The sequence below is a fragment of the Echinops telfairi genome, unplaced genomic scaffold, assembly GCF_000313985.2.
Source record: "Echinops telfairi isolate 266 unplaced genomic scaffold, ASM31398v2 ScPeMD7_7474;HRSCAF=8512, whole genome shotgun sequence".
NCBI lineage: Eukaryota > Metazoa > Chordata > Mammalia > Afrosoricida > Tenrecidae > Echinops > Echinops telfairi.
This window is the reverse complement of record NW_022111378.1, coordinates 5,962,108-5,987,839: the sequence shown is the minus strand read 5'-3', so window position 1 is coordinate 5,987,839 and position 25,732 is coordinate 5,962,108. Positions and strand designations below refer to the sequence as shown.

General features: G+C 47.3%; 1 protein-coding gene and 1 pseudogene across 2 annotated transcripts in view; one reads left to right on the top strand and one right to left on the bottom strand.

The window, feature by feature from the left end:
* Positions 1–25,732, bottom strand: part of LOC101643983 (protein FAM107B) — a 331,769-nt gene that overhangs the window by 194,266 nt on the left and 111,771 nt on the right. The window lies entirely within an intron of this gene.
* Positions 19,165–20,445, top strand: LOC105979647 (annotated as a pseudogene).

Sequence of the window (25,732 nt, the reverse complement as noted above, 5' to 3'; positions counted from 1 at the left end):
TAGCTAACAACGTGAGGGGAGAATCACTAACAAGTGGTTTCCAGCTGTGAACTTCACAAAGGTTTGAGGGGTTACAGACCCGCTTAAAAAGACAAGGTCCCTGACAAAATCGGGACAAAATAGGGAACATCTAGCCAGAGGAGGGAGCCTCTGAAGGCTGGGCAATTCAAAATTAACTTGTATGTCTTCTGGGTAAGATGGACAGAGAGTACACTCATCCGTCGGTGGAGGCCTATGTGTTGCTAGGATGCTGGACAGGTTTCAGAAGAACGTCCAGACTCCTCCAGAGGAGGAAGAAAGGCCTGGTGGCCTATTTTCAACAATTGGCTATGAACAACCTGTGGATCACAGTCGTCCAGTCTACCGTTGATCGTGCAATGACGCAGGACCAGGCAGCATTTTCTCCTTTGTGTGTGGGATCACCTGAGTCAGGGTCTACTGGTGGTGAACAATGAAAAGATGGGCCTTGTTGAGGTTTTGCTTGGATCTTCTGTCCACCCTCATAAAAGCAGCAGTAAATTGATCAAATGACAAATTGCATTGGGCAAACCTGTTGAGTGATTCTCAACCTTCCTAATGCCGCGACCCTTTAATACAGTTCCTCATGTGGTGATTCCCAAACCACAAAATTATTTTCGCTGCTACTTCATAACTGTCATTTTGTTAGGAAATGGGCAACCCCTGTGAAAGGGTCATTCGACCCCCAAAGGGGTCACCACCCACAGGTTGAGAACCGCCGCTTTAAAGTGTTAAAGAGAAAGGAGATCATATAACTGGGAGGATTAAAGTGAGCCTGACCCAAGTAGCGGTATTTTTCCATCACCTCGTAAAGATGTGCAAGCGAGTTAATACCTAAGGAAGGCCGCAGAAGAATCGGTGCATTTGAATTCTGGTGTTAGCCAAGAATGATTAACTACCGTGGGCTACCAGAAGAACAAACAAATCGGTCTTGAATGAAATACGTCCAAAATGGTCTTCAGAAGGGAGGAAGACGGGCAGACTTCATCGCATGTATTTTGGACACATGATCACAATTGACTAGGCCCTGGGAAAGGACATCATGCTTAATGGCGAGGCAGCAGAAAAGAGGAAGTCCCTCAGGGGGATGGGCCGACCCCGCGGCCCAACAAGGAGCGCAGACATGACGACAAGGGTGAAGGGGAAGCAGAGCTGGGGCAGGCTTTCCTTGGCGTGCTCTTGGTTTGAAACCAACTTCTACATTGCCCAGAGTCCAAGGCCTGCTCAGTTGTATTTTCCCTCCACTTACAGCCGCGCAGACAATGTCTACGTCTGATGGGTAAGAAATCTGGAGGGTTTTTAATGTACTCTCCATAGATATCTAATTTCTTTATTTAGGTTTCAACTGACTTAAAATGTTTTCTTCCTTTCCTTTGTGGAATGCAACAGTTACCAAACAAACCTATACAAACGGCACATCTCGTCAAATCAAATCGCTAAACCTATCCTATTAACTCTCCCCCTCCTGTGTTTCACCCACCCCTGCCTCCCTCCTTCATTTCCTGTCCAGTCCCTCTCCCTGCCCCCACCCCTACCCTGCCTCCTTGTAGTCTTTCAAGTCTTACCCTTCGGTGTGAAAGCCATTTTTCTTTTTCTTTTATTTTCCTTTGTAGTAATGGTGTCATAAAGTATCTATCTTTATGAGACTGACTCACATTACTGATCGTAATGTTCTGTAATTTTGCCCTTGTCATAAGCTATTTACTGGTCATTGTTTTTTTAATGATGCATAATATTTCATTGTATCCATGTATTGAAGTGTTTATCCCTCTACAGTCAGAGGTTTTTGTTTTTTTATTGTTTCAATCTTTTTGCTATTAAAAACTTGCTGCAACAAACATGGGTGTACATACGTCTGTTCGTGTTCTGTTCTTTATTTCTTTAGAGTACCCAGGGGTCCTCAGACCTTTTAAACAGGGGGCCAGTTCACTGTCCCTCAGACCCGTTGAAGAGTCGGACTGTAGTTTTTTTTAAAAAAGCTATGAACAAATTCCTATGCACACTGCACATATCATTTTGAAGTACAAAAACAAAAGGGATAAAAACACCCGGAGGGCCGGATAAATGTCCTTGGCGGGCCGCATGTGGCCCGCGGGTCATAGTTTGAGGACCCCTGGGAGAGATTGCAGGATCATAAATATCTGTATTTGTGTTTGTTTAAGGAGCTCTACACTGATTTCCATCGTGGTTGTACAATTCTACAATTCCTCCAGCAATGTATGAGCATTCCAATCTCTTCACATCCTCTCCAGCATTAATTTTCTTCTTTTAAAAAAACTTTTGCAAAGAGTGTTGGTGTGAAGTGATAACTCATTGTTGTTTTAATTTGTATTTCTCTTATAGCTAATGAATGTGAACATTTCTTCATATGCTTGTTGGCCCCCTGGATGTCATCTTTAATAAGTTGTCTGTTCATGCCTTGTGCCCATTTTTTGATTGGATTATTTGTATTTGTCATCTTTAGGTGTTATGGTTTTCTATAGATTTTATAAGTAAGATCTTTATGGGATATATCATTGCTAAGTATTTTTTCCTGGTTGGTGGGTTTTATTTTGACTCAGTTGATGAAGTTTTTGATCTGCATTAGGTTCCAGTCCATATTCTAAAATGTGGCTACTTTTCGTTATGTTCTGTAATGTACTATACTTTGTCTTAGGGCCCTTAAGTTTGTCCCTATTTTGTCATTCGTGATCTTTATGGTTCTAATCTTAGAATTGGGTCTTTTGTCCATCTGGAGTTTGTTTTTGTAGATGGTGTGAGGTACAGGTCCTGTTTCATTCTTGGGCTCGTGGAGACCCAGTTTTCCAGCACCACGTAGTCCCCCATTTCATGTGTTTTCAGTCGTTACCGGAGATCAGGTGTCGGTAGGTACTTGGTTGTCTCTCTGGGTCCTCAGTCCTAATCCATTGGTCTTCAAGGACAGGGCTTCCTTCTGTTCTGAGTTAGAACTGGCTCAAGGACAAAAACCGTAACAGCAAAGACTGTTTCAAATGGCCTCGCTCTGATTCCACCACAGCCACCTCTCAAGTGAGTTCACAAACGTTATAGCCACATGTCCCCTGCTTCCCGCCTCTGCTTCCTACCAGGAGGTTTTCCTCAAATGACTGGATCCCAGGCTCAGCTCAGGAGAGTGTGTTTCGAGGTACTTCCCAGTCATCTCTCTGTGGAGCTGAATCATTAGCACTGAAAAAGAGCCAGGACTGCCCCGCCGGCTGACCTGAGCATGCAGAAAGGCGAACCCACGGGGCAGAAGGGAAGGCGCTCTTCTCCAAGGGGGAGGGCTCCGCAGCTGCATCCACCACTCAGGAAAAGCTAGTCTCCAAGGACTTTCTACTCCCCTCTGCAAACGGGGGCAGCAGGGCAGGATTAGAAGGTACGCTTTTGCCTTAGGGAGGAGGGTCAAGTACTTATTCTCGTTTTCTTTTTCAGTCTGTAGCATTTCTTCCAGAAACACAATCCCCTAGCCTCACTTTCCCATAATATTGAAATATATGATAAGGGCAGGACAGGGGCTTCTACCCTGCCTGCCCAGGGAATGCCCAAAGGAGCCTGTGAAGCGGAGACGAACAAAGGCCGCTGGAGAATTGGCTTGGCAGACGCCTTTAACCTTGAAGCCGGGCCGCTGCAGGACTGGACTCCAAGACCATCTTGAGACATGCTGAGACACCCTGGTGCAGGGCTGTATTCGGAGATGAGAACCCTGAAACGTTCCGAGACACGCTGACCCACGGCAGCAGCCCAGATAAGCCTGCAGACAATGATGCATGAGACCCAAGGATGGAGCGAATAACTCAAGAGAAAGGTGCTTGACCATCTCTTCCCACTTGAACAGGCCATAAAAGAATGGGGAGCATTCCCCTAGTGCACTGGGTCTCCACCTTCCTCATGCCGCCACACTTTCATCCAGTTCCTCCTGTGGTGGTGACCCCCAACCATAACATTATTTTTGTTGCTACTTCATCACTGTCATTTTGCTACTGTTATGAATCAGGCGACCCCTGGGAAAGGTCGTTCGACTCCCAAAGGGGTTGCGACCCACAGGTTGAGAACTGCTGCCCTAGAGTGTACACTGTCCTGGTGTCAACCCTTGAGGGGGACTTCCTTCACCTCCGGAGTGAAGTGTATCTTATCTCTGCTTAAGGTGGTCCCTCTCAACTCTTGAGGCAGACCCGCTGCGTTTCTTGTGAAGTGGGGGACTCTGTGTTTCCATAAATGTGTGACCTACTTTTTTGCTGCTGTGAATGTGCGCGAGCGCAACTTTTTAGGACCACTAACAAAGCACATGAGTTTGGAGCTTGCTAGCTCCCAGTGGATGACAGCCCGGGAACCGAGCTTCACTATATGCAAACAGCTGAGAATCTTTTCAGGGATTTGGTGGTGGTGGTGGGGGGGGTGTTTCTCAATAAATCACAACTTGTGCGGCAGACAGAACGCTTACGAGAGAGGCTGCTGTTGCAACCTGAGGCTTGACTTTTGCTTTCAGGTCTCAGGCCCTTTGGACCTGCTATCAGAGGGGACCAGTCCCCATAAAAGGGCATTTTGCTTTAAAAAGTCGGGGATCGGCGAGAAAGTGCGACAGTCGGGAGGAGATGGACTGGCACAGTGGCTGCAGCGATGGCCCGAAAGGGAGGACGCCTGTGAGGCTGGCTCAAGACCAGCGCCTGCCCGTCACCAGGCTGCTTGGACTCACGGTTGACTGGACAGCATCCACCAACCACGGCGTTCTTCCCAGACACAAGTCTCTAGGTATTCTTCCTGTAGAAGGGCTCCTACAGAGGGTGGGTTCAAAAGTTAGCAGCCAAGGGCTCTGTGCCCCCAGGACCCCGGGCCTCTGCACAGGGCCACGTAAAGTTATCCTCAGGACATGGAAGTTATCTTTGCCCTGAGCAACTGATGCAAGAGAGAGAGCATGGAAGCAGCAGCGTGTCTTCTCTGGCCCCATTCCAGAAGTAGGGTGCTATCTTCTCCATCGCATTCTAGTTGAGAAAGGTGAACCCCCGGTTCTGATTGACACCAACTAGTGAGCTGACTCACCGTGACGAGAGAAGGTGGTATGGAGCAGTAAAAGAGCACAGATTCTGAGCTCAGACAGTCAGGAATGTAAACCTTTGCTCCTCTTAAGATAAGTCACTTAAGTTCCTCGGTTTCCTCCTCCCGAAACTGGGGGTGACTGCATGGTGTTTGTACAGTTAGGAGTAAGTGATGTGAAGTGGTTAGCGATTCTTTAAAGTGGTGTTGTCAGATGCCATCGGGATGATTCAGACCCACGGTGAGCCTGTGCACCGCAGAACGAGATACTGCCCACTTCTGCATCGCCTTCCCACTTGTTGTCTGTGAGGCCATTGTTGCAGCCACGCTGTCACTCCATCTTGTTGAGGGGCTTCCTCTTTCTGGCTGCCCTGCCACTTTAACAAGCACGGTGGCCTTCTTCGGACACTGGTATCTCCCACCAGTATGTCTAAGATATGTGAGATGAAGTCTCGCCATCTCACCATCCTTGCCTCGAAGGAGCATTTTGGCTATGCTTCTTCCAGGACAGACTTGTTTGTTCTTTTGGCAGGTGGTTTAGTCAGGATAGACTAGAGAAACAAATGCATAGACATTCATATGTGTATAAGAAAGAGCTTTATATATAAGAGCAATTGAATATTGAGAAAACAGCCCAGCCCAGCCCAAGTCCAAAAGTCTAATATTAGCCCATATGTTCGATACCAATCCATGAAGTCTTCTTCAGACTCACGAAACACATGCCATGACGCCGAATACAGGAAGATCACAGACCAGTGAGTGGGAAGTCTTGTGGATCCAGTGGCGTTGTAAGCATCTCAGCACTGGCAGGGGTCTCCGCGTGTCTTCTCCAGTTCTCAGGGAATGGGGTCTATCAGCATAGTGCCATGGGTCTTGTCAGCAGAGTGTCTCTCAGGGAGTGAGTCTTGTCAGTAGAGAGTCTCCAAGGGAGTGAGCAGAGAGAGAGTATGTCTCCCGCCTCCAAGGAGGAAAATACAGGAGTTCCCAGAATTCCCAGGAGAAGGCCATGCCCACACAGAGGCCTCATTGGCTATGACCCAATTGACAGACTAGACTCCACCCCTTCACTCCTAATCCTCTCAAGTCCCAAACTGACACCAGATTATGGAACTACCACAGCAGGACATGGTACTTTCAACATTCTTCCCTAGCACCACAGTTCAAATGCACTGAGTTTTCTTCAGCATTCCGTATTTCCTGTTCAACTCTCGTATACGTGTAAGGCCATTGAAAATACCATGGCGCGGGTCACGAACACTTTAGTCCCCCACGTAACATCCTTGCTTTTCGAGACTTTCAAGAGGTCTTGTGTGGCAGATTCACAGTGTTTGCTCTCATGCCTGCTGCTTCCATGAGCACGGACTGTGGCTCTAAGTAAGGCGAAGTCCTTGACAACCTCAGTCTCCGTTTACATGACGTTAACTACTGGTCCCATTGTGAGGATTCCGGCTTTTCTTACATTGACCGAGAAGGCTGCAATCCTTGATCTTCATCAGCCAGTGCTGATGTCCTCCTAGATGTCAGCGAAGAAGGTTGGGTCATCTGAGCATCACCAGTTGTGAATAAACCGCCTCCGATCCTGAGGCTGCATTCCTCATATGGTTAATCCAGCTTCTCTGATCATTTGCTCAGCATACAGCTTGGTTAAGTATGATATGGCCCAGCAATCATGCTATTTGGACATAAAGGACATTGCCCAAACAGACAGATGCACACGTATGTTCATCAAAGCACTATTCACATTAGCAAGACCATGGCGGTACCCTAAGTGCCCATGGGTAGAAGAACGACTAAATAAACTTGGATACATACACACACTTGATACTGACACGCAATGGAATGCTACACATCTTGAAAGACCGATGTCTTTCTGTGAAACACCTCGCGGCATGGTTGGACTTGCAGGACATGATATTGAATGGTTAGTCAAACACAAAAGGACAAACATCATATCAGACCATTGCTGCTTCAAAAAAAGATTTTTCTTGCCCAATTAATCAGGCTTTGATGGTCCGCGGAGTGGAGAGGGGAGGAGTGAAGGAGAAGCCATCAGTAGGAGGGTAGTCAGATGTTAACATGGGAGAAGGAGGAGAGGAAGAGGGAAAGTGAGGGAATCCATGGGCTGCAGTCCCTTGGGTACATTAAAGAAATATATAGGTATGCATAAGCATATACGTACATCTATGAGGGGACTACCAGAGTCGGTGGGGAAATGGAATGAAAAGATAATAGAGCAGCCCTCCTAGGTCACAATGCAGGGGCAAAAGAGTTTGGAACCCAGACCCTGCGGATGGTGAGAGGATAGGAACTGAGCTAGAGCCAGGCCAGGGGCTTGTTGCTGCTGCAGCCTGCACTCCAGTTCCTGGTGCGCCCATGTTGCCAAGGCGATGCTGCGATGCAGTGAGGACTTCGTGGATGGCTGGTGTGGGGCCAAGGTTGGCAGCCAGACACCCAAGCCTTCCTGCCGACACTGCTTTAGCTGCCACACAAAGCCTCATTGCTGCCACTGGCCAATGTGTGGCCCAGCCAAGCCTCCCCAGCAGTGGGGACACAGTTGATCCCCAGCCAAGCCTCCCTGTCATCAAAGGCACACCTGCCAGCAGCCCAGCCTCCCTGCTGTGACCATCTAAGAAGGGTCTCCATCCAAAACCTCCCCATCGCCACCGGCCTAGCTGCCCCACGGCAAAGCGTCCTCACCAAGGAGGGCACAGCTGAGCATCTGCAAAACTTCCCATGTCCCGGGTTACAGATGCCCACTGCAAAGCCTCCCCTTTGCTGAGGACATGCCTGTCACCTGTGATGCCACCCTGCCGGGACCATCCAAGAAGGTGCCCCTTCCAATACTTCCTCACCCTCACTGGCCTAGCTGTCCACCGCCAAGCATCCTGACTACAGTTGGCACAGCTGACCCCCTGCCAAGTGGCTGGCCCCCACCAAGCCTCCTTGCCAATGAGGGCACAGATGACACCCGGCCAAACTTCCTGTGACCAAGGGCACACCCGTCAGCTACAATGCCATCCAAGAAAATACCTTCTCCAAGACCTCCCTGTCACCACCTGCCTAACTGCCTCCCCACCAACCAGGACACAGCAGACTCCCAACCAAGCCTCCTCGCCAACAAGCATGCAGCTGTCAGCTCCCTAGCCTCCCTAGGACAACTATACCCAAGGTGTCACACTCAAAATTCTCCCGCCGCCACTGGCCTGCCATCCTGCATAGACGTCTCCATCCCAGCAGGGCAGAGTTGCAGACCAGCAAGTCCTACCTGATGTGGCCGGCCTCCTACAACCACGGCGCAACTGTCACCTGAAAAACCTCCCCGCTGACCACCTCCCTAAAACCTGCATGATTGGTGGCAGGCAATGCTTGGCTTGTGAAAATCAGAGCCTCCATCGTCTCCATCGGCCTAGCTGCATAGCCTCCTTGCCACCGCGGATGCCCGGCAAAGCCTCCCCTGGCTGAAGGCCCAGCTCCACCTTTAAACTGTCCTCACTGACAATACTCGAGCAGGTGGATGGCCGGGAGCGGGGACTGTTTGCGAGTGGTGGGCAAAACCTCCCTGCCGAAATCGGCCCAGCTGCCCACGGAAGAGCCTCCCTGCCAACGGGGGAGCAACTGACCCCCCAGCAAAGCCTTCCCACCAATGAGGGCGCAGTGACACCCAGCCAAGCCTCCTCCTGCTGGGGACACAGCTGTCAGCAACCTAGCCCGCCCTGCTGCAGTCATCCAAGAAACATCCCCTCCCAAACCTCCCCAAAGCTGCCGGCTTAGCTGCCGAGAGCACATTTGCCACTTACAAAACCTGAAAATAAAGGTTGGAATTATTCCCCAGACTTGGGGAAGCCCCCGTGTGTATATACGCATCACTTTCCACAAACCACTTTTCCTTGCTTAACTTTTCTCATTTGTAAGTGGGGAAACCATGTGTATATCAACATAGATGAACTTTTTCTCTCCCGTTTTCATTGATTGGACAGGCTGCTATTTGAGGTGAGTCATCACCAGGGTGATGGAAAGGCTAAAAGATGCACTTGTCAATGAACATTAACTTCAAGGGTGAGGCTCTATCTAAATTTTTTAAGGAGAGTCAGCCTCTGAGGCCTTTATAATATGGTTTCTCTTCATCTCCCTTTTAAGGCTGGAGAAAAGAAATAAATATGGTTTGTGATCTAATGAAAGGGGAGATTCAAAAACCAAACCATTGCCATTGGGTCAATTCGGACCCTCTATGGGGTTTCTGTGGCTGTAAATCTTTACAGGAACAGATAGCCTCATCTTTCTCCTGTAGAAAAGCTTGTGGGTTTGAACCGCTGACCTTGCAGTTAGCAGCCCAGTCAGTGTCTAGCCCACAGCAACACAAAGGCTCCTGAATGGAAGGGGTGAGAATAACGTCATATCTGTTAACCCCTTTCCTATGTTCCAGGATCATATCATGCCCCTTTTGTAGGCATCCTATCAATCAATTCTTCCAGGAAGTGACCCTTTGAGATGAACCAGGAAGACTTCCCATTTCAGAGATGCAAATACTTGTGCGCTGAGAAGGAAATCAGCTGCTCAAGGTAGCTCACTATGAAGCGGCAGAGCAGACCGCTGAGCTCCAAAGCCTGACCCATCACACCACCTGCTCACCTGCTAGAAAGAGCAATGATTGGACAAGGGGCCTAGGAGGAAGACCACCTGGAAGCCTCCAGATGCCATAAGGCCCTGACAGGAAGATAGGCCGGTGGGAGTGGGGCCTGGGCTCTGCAGTAGGGACTAAGGAAAGGCTGGACCTGCGATGCTTGGCCCGATGCTCCTCTGACAGCCCTTCAGCAAGAGAAGCACCAAGGTCACCATGTGGCTTGGGGGCTCCCTATCCCTCTTGCCCCGGGTGTTATTTATTTATTTGCAACACTCTCCACCCCAAGGTGACTCCTTAAAACATTGAAGTGTCTTGGGCCTTCACCCCCAAAACCAAAGCCAAACATACTGCCAACAAGTCAATTCCAACTCGCGGCAACCCTCTGAAAGGTTCCCAAGACTGGAAATCTTTCTGAGAGCAGAAAAATTTGTCCCTCGCAGCAACCGTGGGTCTGAACTGCCTTGAGGTTAGCAGCCACCACCTAACCCACAGTGCCCCAGGGCGCCTTGGTCTCCACCTTGTTAATTTAAGAATCTGGGGAGGGAGGTCACCTGATAAAGACATTTTAACAAGCTCCCTGGGTAAGGAGTAGGAACATGGAAGCTTAAGATTTACTAGAGAGAGAAAATGAACGAGACCTTGGTATTGGTGGTTCACCGGTAGAATTCTTGCCTTCTCTTTTAGTTGTCTAGTGGTGCTCCAATAAACGATTTTCTCGTGGTTCAGGAGGTGAGAAGTCTGAATTCAGAGCACCGACTTGAAGGGCCGGCTTTCTCCATCAGCTGTGGGGAAGGCCCACCTCCTTCCAGAACCTGGAAGGCTGAAAGATGCCCAGCAGCATTCCTCCGAGATCCCCAGGTGTCCCGATCCTCCCGGGGTCAGGCAGGTTCTCCCAAGGGGCCCTGGGTTCTGGGTGGTAATGAGGTCCCGCTTCTCGCTGCCTTCTCTCCCCTTTTCTCTCGTGACATCAAAGGTGATGCCCGACTCCAGGGCAACTCTGCTCCCTACATTGCACCAGAGCCGTGCCCCCTGTATAGGTGTTGCTCTACACCTGAATCCCTTACAACTCATGGGTGCATCACATCATGGGGTGAGGGATCCCCTTACAACTCATGGGTGCATCACCTCATGGGGGGGGGGGTGATTATATGACTGTCAAACAAACCACTGAGAAACATATTCTCAGTGACACACACATAAACTGACACAATTCATCCATGACACCTTCCATGTGTGAGACCTGGGTGGACTTCTGACCAAGACACCTCAAGGGTCCCTATCACATGTTTATCAGTGGAGTGTAGCTATGACACTGAATCGGTTTCCACGGAGACGACTAAGACTAGGAAGATAGGTCTGGTGATCTAGTACTTGAAAACTGAACCCACTGTGGATCGCAACAGTCCAATCCCAGGAGTGCCGGGCCGGGCAGCATTCAGTTCTGTGTGCCGGGTCTCCAGGAGCGGGAGGCTGGCTTGAGGGCGGCTGGCGATCGCAGTGATGGCAGAGAATGGGGATCCTGGGGACATGCGGTCTATTTCTAACGTGGGCCTGGGGTGGAGGAGCACTCAGGAAGCTCGGAGCTACTACGTCAAGCTAAGAACAAGCATCTGTTTTCCGCCCCGGAGAGCAAGAAGCATCTTGAAATAAGCATCTCAAGCCCAGTTTGAAGTCAGGAGCCTCAGAGCGGCAGCAAAAGCAGAGGGGTTTTTGGTCTGCTGAAGAGGCAGAGAAGGAGAAATGGGACCAACGGAGCTGGCCGGAGGAACTGAGAAAACTAGGTGAAAGAGAAAGTTAGAGTTGAAAATGGGGTCCTAGGGGTGATAGCTGCTCCTAACTCACTGGCTGAGGCTGCAGGGGGTCGTCTTTTCCTCCCCGCCTGACTCAGAAACACAGGACTGTCTGTTGGCATCCAGAGCAAGCAGCTACTTGATGGGGTAAAAGTGTCCATCGTTTCCTGGATGTGAGTGAGCTGCCCTGGAATCGCGGAGACCCGAGGCTGCTGTGCGCTCACTCCGGGGTCTGGCTCTCACAGGCCGTGGGAGGCTGGCAGGAGACTCTGCCCACTGCTTGATGGGGAGCCCTCTGGCCTCGGCAGGGTCTCCCCGAGCCCTTCGTCCCCATAACAGGATCCTTTAGGCTTCGTGCCCTGGCAATCCTGCCCTTGAGAGAAGAGGGGTGGGGAAGAACTGTCTTGGCATTTCCCTCCTGTCTCTAGGCAGGGCCTGTATCCCCCATGGCAGGTGGTCAATAAATGTGAGCTGACCTGAGGCCCCATTGGGTACCAGCTTCCTGACTGGGTCACCTATGGCTGTAGGACGGCAATTACACTCAGGTTCTATCACCCTCCAAAGAGCTGGACTATTTCCCTTCCAGCCTGAAGTTCCCCTGTTTGCAATGAACTATCCTTCCCAGAAGTTCAAGCCTGATTATGAAGAGGGTGTAGGATCAAGATTATCATTGCTGTTATCAGAAGGACCTTGGATGAAAGCAAAACACCAAAAAGGTGTTTACCTGTGTTTTAATGACCGCTCCGTGTGAATCATAACAAATGCCTGTCATTGAGAAGGATGGGGAGAACAATTCAACGTGCTCGTGCAGAACCACTATATAGACCAAGAGGTAGTCTTTGGAGGAAAACAAGCTTCAAATCAGGAAACGTGTGCATCATGGTTGTATCCTTTCACCATACGTATGCAAGCTATCTGCTGAGCAAATAATCGGAGAAGCTAGGCATCAGGTTTGGAGAAAGGGCTATTAATTAATAGCCTTCGATAAATATGCAGATGTCAGAACCTTGCTTGCTGAACGTAAGAAGGATTTGAAGCACTTGCTGATGCTGATCAAGGACTGCAGGTTTCAGTATGGACTACAACTCAATGTAAATAGAACAAAAATCATCACAACTAGACCATGATGCATGGAGAAAAGATTGAAGGTGCCAAGGAGTTCGATGCTCATGGAAGAAGCAATCAGGAACTCAAAGATGCATTTCATTGGGCATGTCTGCTGCACAAGACCTCTTTTTAAAATGTTGAAGAATGCTAATGTCACTTTGAGGCCAAAGGTCCAGCTGACCCAAGCCAGAGGATTTTCAATTGCCTCAGAGACACGTGAAAGTTGGATAGTGAATAACAAAGAGGAAGGAGAATCAATTCTTTTGAATTAAGGTGCTTGTGAAGAATATGGAAAGTACTATAAATAAGTCTGTCTTGGAAGAAGGTGGGCCACAATGTTCCTTAGATGCTAGCAAGGTAGGTGAGACTTGTGCCCACACACTTTGGACATGTTATCAGGAGAGACCGGTCCCTGGAAAAAGATGTCATGCTCGATAAAGTAGAAGGGCAGGGGGCGGGGGAAAGACCCTCAATGAAGTGGATTTGGCATCATGGCTGCAAGAACAAGCTCAAAAACAACAATCGCCAGGATGGTGCAGGATCGGGCAGTGTTTTTCTTCTGTTGTACATAGGGTTGATCCGAATTGGAACCAATTGATGGTGGTTAAGAACAACAGAAATTCAAGAGCCTTCCCATGAAATGTGAGACTGCCACCGCTGGAGGGATCGCAGTGTCCATGTTGTCTGCCCTTAATTTTGTTGATAGGATAAAAGGAGTATCAAAGAAGTTAAGTCTTTTGTTTCTCAGACAATTGATGACAGTGTGTCAACCAGAGCCTCCAGGACCCCTGCCCGGATGTTTCAATACCCTGAAACGGAATTGTAGTCTTACAACCTGCTGGAGACTAAACAGGGATTCGCAGGTGAGATCTGTTTTCCAAACTTTGGGGTGCAGCCAGATCTTTTTATCCTCAGCCTTTGCACAAATGGGTCTCCACGACTGAAATACAACTTCCCACGGTGACCCCAAGTGTGCCGAGCAGAACTGTGCCCATGGGGCCTTCAGAACTGTGACCTTTCAGAAACAGATCACCAGGTCTGACTTCCAAGGAGCCCTACAGGGTCAGTTCAAACCACTAATCTTACAGTCAATCAGCCAGAGCGCAACCATTTTCAACACCCAGGGGCTCCCCTTCACCTCGCGAACTCCCTTTTCGCCTTCAGATCGTCAATGGATCGTTATTACACGAGAAACGCCATCCCTGATTTCCCTGGACTAGATTAGAACCCACTGATAAATGCTCTCTCAGCACCCCGATTGTCTCCTTGGCTGCACTTAGGATATGATCACATTTTGGAAGTTCAAGTCCACTCAGAGTTGCCTTTGAAGAAATGCCTGGTGAGCTGCTTCCCAAATCCCAGCTGTGGAAAACCCGCCGGGGCCCAGCTCTACTCAGACACACTCAGCTCACCAGGAGCGGGAATCCACTCGAGGGTAAATGATTTGGCTTTGTCTGCTTGTGTTTAACTAGTTAATGTGCGTCTGCTGCTCACATCTGAGACCCACGGGTCTGGGAGCCATGCCTTTCTCACCTATGGGCCTCTAGCATCTAGCACAGTATTTCATACACAGGTCAGTGGGAACTGATTGGATGACTTAATTGGCATCTTAAAGGCTCAGATAAGTCTTATAATAAAGGAGCCTATATAACTTTGCTTTAACTCAGCTTTCCAAGCTCCTCAAACCAAACTCACTGACATGAACTGCCCCTGTGGGTTTCTGAGGATGTAAGTCTGTACAGGAGCAAAAAGCTTTTGAGGACTGCTGGTGGGCTCAAACTGCTGACCTTTTGGTTTGCAGTCCTGTGCATAACTCCTACCCCATCAGGGCTCTTCTAATTTAGCATTAGACTATGGAGATCTTTTCTTTCAAAAAAATTTTTTGTGCATGTGTGAATTAGGTGGTGAATTTTTGCATTTAACTACATAAACACCTATCAAACCTCTCAATAGCTTTCCCTGTTTCCCTGCCCCCTGCCTCTGTGTGTGTGTGTGTATAGTTTATTTTTAATTTTTAGTGATCAAAAACTCACTGCCATTGAGCCGATGCTGACTCAGAGTGACTCTGTAAGACAGGGTAGAACTGCTCTGTGAGTTTCTGAGACTGTAACTCTTTACTGGAGTAGAAAGCCCCATCTTTCTCCCTTGGAATAGCGGGTGGTTTCAAACTGCCAACCTTGAGACTAGCAGCCCAACTTGTAAGCACAATGTCACTAAGGGTCCTTAGTTTTCAGTGGTAGTAGTCACAAATCGAAAAAGCCAGTTAGAAGCATTACTGACTTGCCCCTGCCTTCAAGTCAATTCTGGCTCATAAAGACAAAATAGAACTGCCTCTTGGCATTTCTAGGACTTTAGATCTTTATAGAAGTAGACAGCCTTATCTTTCTCCATGAAGTAGTTGGTAGGTACAAACCACTGACCTGTGGTTAGCAGCTCAATGCTTAAGGGGCAAGGGAAAGAGAACGCCAACACAGAATATGCATTTCAAGTAGTGAGAAAGCCCAGCGGGACCCCAGGGGTATTTAATGTAGACAATCCATCACTGAGGGCCTCAAGAAATGCATTCCTTCTCTAAGTCAGCAACCTCCCCACCCTTACACATCCTGAGCAGACTGGAACCATCAGCGAGGAGGTCATGTTGATTCCCTCTCATTGCTTGGTGGTTTCTGTGCAAACTCTAAGTCACAGACAGACTTGAAGAAAAAAATCAGGTGAAGGACACACCATGCTTCTAAGTGTCTTATCATCATCTCAGCCCATCTCTGAACATTTTCCACCATGATCTCATTCCGCCTGACTTCCTGATGAGATAAGAGCACATGACATGGCTTCTGGATAACATCTCCCCTCTCATTTTGGAGATGAGTGAACTTGCATGATGGTTTGCGAGGCTCCTATTTACATCAACCTGCCTTGTCAACAGAGACCGGAATTTTCTTACAACTTGGTCGGTGTCAGGCAGGGGTATCTGAGACATTTTATTAACAAAATGTCATCAAGTTTCATACCCACATGCGTGAAGTTATGTGTTAAGCAGAAATTAAATCCAACAAGCTGATATTGTTTCCCCCTGGATGACAAACCAGTTCCCAATTGCAGGGCATCGAAATGACAACCGTCTACCTGTCATAACCAGGAAGTTACTTAGGAAAATGATATCTCATGGGAAACTTGGTAGGTTACAGTAAATGCATAGAGCACGGAGGGAAGGTTGTCTGTGCAGAGGAGGGATCAGGGAAACCACTGCTGGGTGGCACACAAAGCTGATGCTGCTCACTAAAAGGAAGGAGGTTCAAGTTCATACGGAGGGATCTCAGAAAAAAGGCCCCAAAATCCAGCCCAACATCAGCCGTTGAAAATCCTGCAGATAGTCCTACCCTGACATATGGGGTCACCATGAGTCAGAATGGGCTCAATATCAATGGGTTAAATTACTGTTGACTCCTATTACCTAGGTTGTCTACCTCACAACCCTGAAAGGTGGGTTATAATTCCCATTTAATATGGAGAACACTGTGACTCAGAGCAGCTATGAAACTTACCCGAGGTCAAACAGCCCATATGAAGCAGAGCCAAGCTTTAGTTCCAAGTCTGTCTCTTTCCAGAGTTCATGTTCTTTCCAGCAAACCACACTGTTTGTCAACACTTTCTTCTTCTACAGAACAGGTTAATCTAGTCAGATTGACTGCATAAAGCCCATGAATCATTTCAGGGAGCAACCCCCCAAAAGGCTTTCTGATCTCCTGGTGTTTCCAGAGGACTTTGGTGAGAACAAGTGGAGATAAACCACTGTTGGAATCCCTTGCACCATGGAATCAAATGAACGGACTGCTCGACACACCCAAACCAACGTGGGAGAATGTTCATTCAAATACAGACTTACTTTGACAGAGGCTTCTTCTCCACTGAACACAACACCAATCAATTTGGAATGAGATTTAATAGGAAGATAACAAGGATAATAAAGTTTCCGCCAAACAATCACAGAATCCGTTACATTCGCACATATGCAGCAAGGAGGGAGGAGTGAATTGAAGGGCATGCTGCAGCATCTCCAGAGTAGTGAATAAAGGGTTCACAGGACCAGGGTTATCAGACACAAGCTACAACGCAACTCAATTCCCTTCATTGGCCTATGCTGGCCTATAGAGGTTAGAAGCATCTGCTGTTATTGTGAGGTGCAGTTGATGGAGACCAATTCATGTGACAGAGTTCAACTCACTGATAGAGTTTTCTAGGCGGTAACATTACCAGCTCTTTCCTCCTGCAAAGCCACCTGGTGACTTCAAGCCACTGATATTTCTGTTGGCTGCAAACAGCCAGGCAACCTTTCCATTTTCTAACCCTTGGGCCACCCGAGTTCCTTGAAGCATCTACTAAATGACTGTAAAAGTGATTACTGAGAATATAGAGTAGAGCATGTGGATGTCAAAGTTATGACAGTGTTTAAGCTATCACAAAGTTCCTTGAGGGCATAATCTTAGGGAGCACCCAGGCCAATAGGCATACCATATTCCACAAAGACACAACTCTGCACCTGACTTTGGTGAGTAGAGCCTGGGGTCTTTGAGGCTGTAGGTCTTAAAAGCGGCCATCTCAAGGGAAACGCTTGTTCTCTCCCCATCTAGAGCACAGGCGAGTGAAGAGAATAGAAAACACGGAGAAACCAATAGACCAATGAACTAAGATTCATGTCAACTGCCGCCTTCAGGAGCCTGAGACCAGAGGAACTACATGGTGCCCAGCTCCCACTCCCAACCGCTCGGAAAGGAACCACATGATAAGGTCCTGTGCAGAGAGGGAGGGAAAATATGTAACAAAACAATACACAGGTTTCAAGGTGAGCATTAACAGGAAGGAAGGATCCATTCCTTAGACTAACTGACCCATTGAGACCAAAAAGACAGCCCAAGGACAAAGTTGAGATGACAAGAAGGCTTACGAAAGAAGGAGGGATGGAAACAGGAACACATGGGGAGGAAGTGGGCCAAAGGATTTACAATTGTGGGGACTTCCATTCATGACATGGAACAAAATGGCTGAATGGAAAATTGATTTACTTGAGAAACCTTCCTCCACTTCACAATAAGAAGTTTTAAAAAAAAAAAGAGCAGGTTGGTTCTCCAGAGCTCAAAGTGGGTGACCATTTGGGTCTATAAGTTTAACATGGCTCTCGATACATCCTCATTAGTGTCTGCCTTTACAAATTTCATGTCGGATAATTTGGTAATGGAACGCAGGGGATTCAGTCTTCTAAATGCCTAAAGAAAACAAATGAATATACCTATTCTCCCCACAGCACACAGATGCCCATTTACCCCTGCCTAATCTGAAAATTCATCACCCACACCCGCCAGTGTCGGCTGCCACCCAGGTCCTGCGCGGTGTCCGCCGCAGGATGCCCACCTGCTAATCAAGGTCTTTGACTGCAGACGTGGCCTGTTTCAGCGTTCATTCATTCTGAGTTCCTACGCACCGTGGAAAGAAAAATAATAGAATTCAATCACTGCAATCTGATAGCATTTTGTGACACGCCAGAGAATCATCGATTAGAGTTATTTAGGGGTTGTTGTTGTTGTTGTTGTTGTTAGGTGTTGTACAGTGGGTTCTGACCCACAGAACGAAACATTGCCCGGCACTGAAGAGTCCTGGGCAGAGTATATAGCTAATGCTATTGACTATTAACTGAAGATGGAGGTTCAAGTACCCCAGAGGCACCTCAGAAAAAAGGTCTGGAGATCTACTTTTAAAAAAATCATCACCAAGAACTCCATGGGTCACAGTTCTACTCTGACACACATGAAATCATCCTGTGTCAGAACTGACTGGAGGGCAGTAGGGTTATTGGTTTGCACTAAAAGCAGGTTGATGGCTGAACTAAAAGCAGGAAGACTAGATGACACCTTGGGACATCCGTCTGGTCTGCAGTGCAGAAGGAGCTGATGCCCAGGTATGGTTTTAATGAGATGCATTATTAATAGAACAAGAGGAGGTGTTGAGGGGATCAGGTTTCAGGCCTCAAAGACCCAGAACAACAAATCATATCAATGTGAATGAGGTGGAGTGCAGAGTGGCGACCCAAAGCCCATCTGTAGACAGTTGAACATCCCCTTACAGAAGGGTCACAGGGAAGCGAAAAGCCAGTCAGGGTGCGGTATAGCACCAATGAAACATACAACTTTCCTCTAGTTCTTTAATGCTTCCTCCCCTCACCACTATCATGACCCCAATTCTACCTTACAAAGCCGGCTAGAGCAGAGCATGTACATAGGTACAGATAAGAGCTGGAAGGACAGGGAATCCAGGACAGATAAACCCCTCAGGACCAAAAATGAGAGTAGAGATGCCAGGAGGGTGGAGGGAAGTTGGGAGGAAAAAGGGGTAACAGATTACAGGGTTCTACATGTAATCCCCTCCCAGGGGGACGGACAACATAAAAGTGGGTGAAGGGAGACATCAGTCAGTGTAAGACAGGAAAAATAATAATAATTTATAAATTATCAAGGGTTCATGAGGGAGGGAGGGGGGAAAATGAGCTGATACCAAGGGCTCAAGTAGAAAGAAAATGTCTTGAGAATGATGATGGCAACAAACGTATAAATGTACTTAACACGGAGCGGAGCCGCCGCCGCCGCCGTCGCCGGGCGCCAGTCCCGAGCGCAGCGCACGGAGCGTGGGCAGTGGAGGGCCGGGACATGGACGTGGACATGGACGTGGACATGGATGCAGCTGCGCTCTCCCGCCCCGCCCCGCCGAACAGGAGCTGCTCCCGGACAAGATATGAGACGTGATTGTTGGGCGTCGAAGAATAAAGTTGCTGGGTATCCTGATGATGGTAAATGTCTTCATTTATTTGATCGTGTAAGTCTCCAAAAGCAGTAGCCAAGAGAAGAATTTGGAAAGGGCGAAGTCATAATACCCAAAGGAAAGTTCTGGAAGACTTCCAGCCCTCCCTCGGCAGACTGAAACCGAGAACAAGAGAAGCTCAACAGGCGGTACAACCCCTTTCTGAGAACGTTGGCCAACCAGACGGGGGAAGCGCACGGGGCTTCCAACATGAGCCATCTGCGCTCTTGCGAGCCAGACCGGAGCCTCGCCTCCGTCGTGGCAGGTTTCAGCAATTTGCCAGACAGATTTCAGGACTCCCTGCTCTATCTGAGATGTCGGAATGACTCGCTGCTTATCGACCAGCCCACTAAGTGTGCAAAGAAACCCTTCTTGCTGCTGGCGATTAAGTCCCTCACCCCGCATTTCGCTAGAAGGCAAAGCCATTCGGGAGTCTTGGCGCCGAGCAGCCAGGGTGGGGAACCAGACGGTGGTGCGCGTCTTCTTGCTGGGCCAGACGCCCCCGAGGACAACCACCCGACCTTTCAGACCTGCTGAAGTTTGAGCGCGAGAGGCACCAAGACATTCCTCTGCGGAGCTGCAGGGACACGCTCTTCAACTTGTCCCTAAAGGGAGTTCTGTTCCTCCGGGGGGTGAGCACTTCCTGGGCGAACGCCCGAGTTTGTCTTTAAGGGCGACTAATGACGTCTTCGTGAACACCCATCACATCCTGAATGACCTGAAGAGCCTATCCAAGAACAAAGCCAAAGACTGGTTTACAGGCGATGTGATCCACAATGCTGGTCCCCATCGGGATGAGAAACGAAAGTACTACATCCCAGCAGTGGTTTACTCTGGCGTCTATCCCCCAATGCAATGTGCCCTCAGAGACTCGGCCTCGTTCCGGAGAAACACAAAGGCTTCAGGACATTTGACACAGAGGAGAAAAATAAGAATATCTGTTCCTATGTAGACCTGATGTTAGTACACAGTAGAAAACCCCAAGAAATGATTGATATTTGGTCTCAGTTACCAAATGCTCATTTAAAATGCTAAAATAGTAACTCAGTTTTGCATAGGAAGACCTGTCTCCACTCTTCGTTCCCATGCGGTGTTCTCACTTTAGGGTGATTTCTGTGCGGAAACCATCACAATTGCCTTTAGGTCTCCCTCTGAGGGCCTTGAACATGGCCCGCGACTCGGTACTGTTCTGGAGAGGGGAGGCAGAAGATAAGTTCTCACGGAGGTGCCGGTCCTTCCTACTGATTGATGGCCGTTCTTGTATTCATTTGTCTCTCCCACCCCCAGGCCCCCTTTCTCATCTGAAAGCATGTGCTTCTGGGAGTTAACCATTTAAAGTTAATTTTGGTTTGCCCTTGTTGGATAGGCCTACTTTCCTTTTTACTGCTGGATGTATCTGTGACACAGGCGTTTATCAATGGATTGGGGCACAAAGGCTCTGTTATGCATCATTCAGTAGCTTCTGAGAAACAGAGTTAAATCGATCTTCACAAAATTTGGATGAATTTTTAAATCGTCTAGAAAAATTGACTTCTGTCAAGTCTAAAATGTCTTGCCGCCCCAACAGTATATTCCTGTGTCGCTCTGATCATGTCTGATTCGCAAAATGATCACTCACCGTGTGACGCTCGGGCATTTTTCTCTTGTTACGGTCTTAATTTGCAGAGAGAATTTGATTTTGAGTTCAGTTTGCTGGGTGGTAGCATAATAATTCTCTACTTTTAGAATTTGCTGATAACGAGTATGATTCCATAATGGCCAACTGAAGGGTGAATTAGTTGCCCCTGACAACCAGATGGAGTTTGTAACATGAGAAAGTAGACCAGGAAAGCCAATGTAACCTTTGAGCTACAGGTGGGAAGAGTGAAGTTGGACCCCCTTTTTGTAAGTGGTGTGTCATTTAAAAACTCCAGGCTTCTATTCTTGCCATATTTCCACATGTTGCTTATACAAAATTACTATTCTGAATAGCGACTGCTTCCCTGTCTTGGTGTAGAAGTGCCTGTGTTTTTATTTATTATTCAAATCAAAGACCAAAACATTTTCTTAAATATATTTTGTGTAATATTTTATTTGTATACAGTGTTGTTGAAGAAATATTTCACTAGAGCATGTGGTTTTAAATGTTTCAGAAGGTGTAATATATGTTTGAATAAAGCTGTTATTTTGAATTTTGAAAAAAAAATGTGCTTAACACAATGAATTGTGTTATTGTGTATATTGTGATAAGAGTTGTATGAATCCCCAAATCATTTTAAATTATTTTTTAAAAAAGATTAAGAGGAAACTTTGCAATAAAATTCTAGTAGGCATTCCCCAATTATAAAGAGGCAAGACAGTGGGGCGCATAGTTTCAAGAGATTGAGAAGACTTCTTCCCAAAGAGTTGAAACCAACAGTGGCTGATGTTCTGTCACACTTCTGTGGACCTGGACCAGGGCCTGGGCCTGGGCCTCGGCAGCGAGACCAGTCATAGTCAGATCCCCTGGATCGGTGGTTGTCTAGCCTGACTACATGGATTCCAGCTTTCCTCCCTAGGGAATGCCCTATGTTAACATCCACAATGATGAAGAGGCTCTAAATCGGAAGTAGGTGATGGAAATACAACTCAGTAAACTTACTGAAAGTCATGGACTTATACATCCACAAGGGGTGAATGTTTTGAAATATGAAATTAGGCTTCAGCAATGGTAATTAGAGAAAGAAAACAAAACAAAAACAAAATCTTATTTCTGACCCAGATATCTTATTGGAACTGTACTCAGATTTCTACATCCAATTTGTTACTTGGCATCTTTGGATATTTAATAAGTACCTTAAACTTAAAAATAAAAACCAACTAAAGAGCCCTTACATGTTTTAAATTGAGGGGCAAGTTACATAGTAAATCCAAATCTTGATGAATTGCAATTTGTGTAACCATGACTGAGATTCAGATATAAAACATTTACATCAGATTAGAAAACTCCTTGGTGCCTCGTCCCACTTAATACATATGCCCTTCCAGAAGTAAACACTCTTCTGATTTCTATCTCCATTGACGAAATTTCCCTGAACTCATTTACATTGAGTCTTTCTTTGGGGCCAAAAGCCTATAGAAGTCTGAGCCCTGGTGTTACAATGGGTTACTCATCAGGCTGATAAACACAAGGTCAACAGTTGGAATCTACCGGTTGCTTTTGGGTTAAAGACGAGACTGTCTGCTCTGTAAAGCTTTACACTCACAGAAACCCCAAAGGAACAGTTCTGTTTTGTCCTTTCAAGGTGTTGTAAGCCAGAACTGACTCAATGGAAGGGGGCCGAGTTTGGGGTTTTTAATTGTTATCTACCTACCTATCTAACTGACTGGAAGAGATTCATATGTGTGCCCATTCCAAAGAAAGGTGACCCATCAGAATGCACAAATTATGAAATAATATCATTGAGAGCACATGCACATAAACTTTTCTTGAAGATCATTCAACAATCTTGGCAGTAATATATTGACAGGGAACTGCCAGAAATTCAGTCTGGATTCAGAAGAGGAAGTGAAACAAAAGATGTTGCTAACATCAGATGGATCTTTGTTGGAAGCAGAGAGTACCAGAAAGATGTTTACTTGTCTTTTATTGAATATGCAAAGGCATTAGACTGTGTGGATCACAACAAAGTATGGATAGCCTTGAGAAGAATAGGAATTCCATAAGGCTTAACTGTGCTCATGTGAAACCTGTACATGGATCAAGAGGCAACTGTGTGAACAGAACAAGGAAATAAATGCTGCATGCTTTCAAATCAGGAAAAGTGAGCACCAGGACTGGATCCTCTCACCATACTTAAAGTACAATCATCATAAATCATTACCTTGGTCATTCCCCCAATATTTCATGTTACTGAGATTTAGTTTTACTCACAAACATACAATAGTATATCTGGACCGTTAGTGCTACCATTTTGAAAGGCCCGGTCGGGGAGTCAATTCCAAGTCATAGTGAGTCTCCCTATAGAACTGAGTGGAATTGCTCCCAGGGTCCCAGGCTGTAATATTGGCAGTAGCAGAGGACCAGATTGCAGGCCAGCTGGGGGGTTTGAACTGCCAACCTTTCAGTCAGTGGCCATATGCTTAAACACTGTGCCACCGAGGCTTTCTCCATTTTGAAAGGGTCATATGGAAATAGATTTTAAAGGACTACAGGTGAAATATTTCCTATTGAATAAATATTCTATTGAATAAATCTATATTCAATAGATTACAAGATTAATGCTGTGGCCTGAAGCTCCAGAGGAATCTCCCAGACCCTTGCTAACGTCTTCCCCAGCACTCAAGTAGGAAATCAGTACTAGGTGACCTCATTAGTAGACTGGTAAGGCTACACACCAGACCTCAGTGCCTGAGAAAAGAGGGGGACTGTGAGGTTCAGTGGACATACAAAAGGAGCACGAATACAGGAAGGAGGAACGATGAACGCCAACAAGCCACTGAGCCAAGAGGAATTCCCAGCACACGACGGAGCCAGATCTTGTCAGGGCTCTGAGAGAAAGCAAAGAGACTCTATTGAGCTCTGATTTACAGTAGGCCCTTGTGTTTTCTTCATATGGTTCCTCTTTGATTCGTATATCAGAGAGTTGAAGTCGGGCTGATGTGGGGCGAAAAGGGAAGTGGGAAGGAAAAAAGGAGAGGGCAGCAGAATGAAGAAAAGCATTTCCTTTCAACAAAAAAAGCCTTTGTGCCCAGAGAGAAATGGACTAACACAAATTATCTTCCCCAACCAGAGGCTACTTGAAAAGTGTTTCCCAGGCCAGCAGGCCAGCAGGGAGTTCATGCTAACAGGGCCCTGCTCTCTCTCCTACTAGCCTGGTGCATAAAGTTGAACGAGGCACCAGCTCATTGCCTTAGTTTATTTTTTCTGCCATGTGAAAAATAGAATTTCCCCTACTGACTGGTCCCTTGCTAAAGCATGCTCAAAATCTTGGAACAAAGCCCAAGTAAGAGCAAGGCCTCTACCTCCAGGTGTGTCTTTCCCCAAACGCTCAGCAGCAGCTAATGAACGCGCGCGTGCGCGCGCACCAGGTGTCGGCACTTTGAGGAACAATTTACCTGTATAATCTCACTGAGATTTAATGGTAGTCACACAGACACGCTAACTGCAACAATGGGCTCCACAAGACCCAGCCATGATTTGTTGTGTTAGACGTGGGGCCACTGTGAATCCACCGACTCAACAGACAGGCAGACACATGTATATCAACCAAGGAGGAGAATATCCCCATGTTACAGGTTAGGAAACAACCACAGAACATTTTTGACATTGTCAAGGTCCCCAATGTGATGCCTTAGTGTCTGAGGACTACTGTAACAAACTACACACTGGGTAGCTTGATAGAACAAACATTTACTTTCCCAGAGTTCTGCTGGTTTCTTTTGCTTTGCTTGCTGGGTCTCTTCAAGTCAGTGCTGGCTCATCGTGGCCCCGGGTGCAACCGAATGAAGCACTGCCCAGACCTGGGCCGTCCGCACAACCATCGTGAAGTCTGACCCCATTGTTGCAGCCACTGGGTCACTCCATCTCATTGACGGTCTTCCTCTTTTCGTCCGTCTCTATACTTTACCAAGGACGATGTCCTCTTCCAGGGACTGGTCTCTCCTGAGAGCATGTCTAACGTACACCAGGCGAAGTCCCATCATCTTCGCTTCTAAGGAGCAGTCTGGGTGAACTTTGTCCTAGACAAATTTGTTCTTCTGGTCGTCCATAGCATTTCCAATATTCTTTGTCAATACCATAATACAAATGCATCTCTGTTCCCCCAGCCCCCACCCTTGGAGAGTAGACGTGTGAGATCAAGGTGGGGCCAGGCCCAGGCTTCTGCTGTAGGCTCTAAGGAAAAATCCATTCTGACCTCTTCCAGCTTCCACAGCTGCCAGCCATCCTGAGCAGAACTTGGTTTGCACTGCCACCATTCCAATCCCAGCATCTGTTGTCATGTGGTCTGCTTCTCCCCCGTGTCTGTGTCTTTACATGAGACCTTCTTATAAGAGCAGCAGCCCCACCCCAATGCCATGAATTACATCAGCAAAGACTCTTTTCCCAAGTAAGGTCACACCCTGGATCCTAGTGGGCACGCACTTCGCTGGATACTACAGAATAGTCTACGCCACAGAATGGCGTAGTACTTACACGTTTGAGCTTCAAACCAAGTTCAAAACCATCAGCATGCTCCACAGAAGAAAGACAGGCTTTCTACTTCTCAGAAACTCACAGGATCAGTTCTATCCTGTCCTACAGGGCTGCTCATTAGGCATCAGTTTTGACTCAATGGCAGTGGATTTTTAAGTCATTCTACTC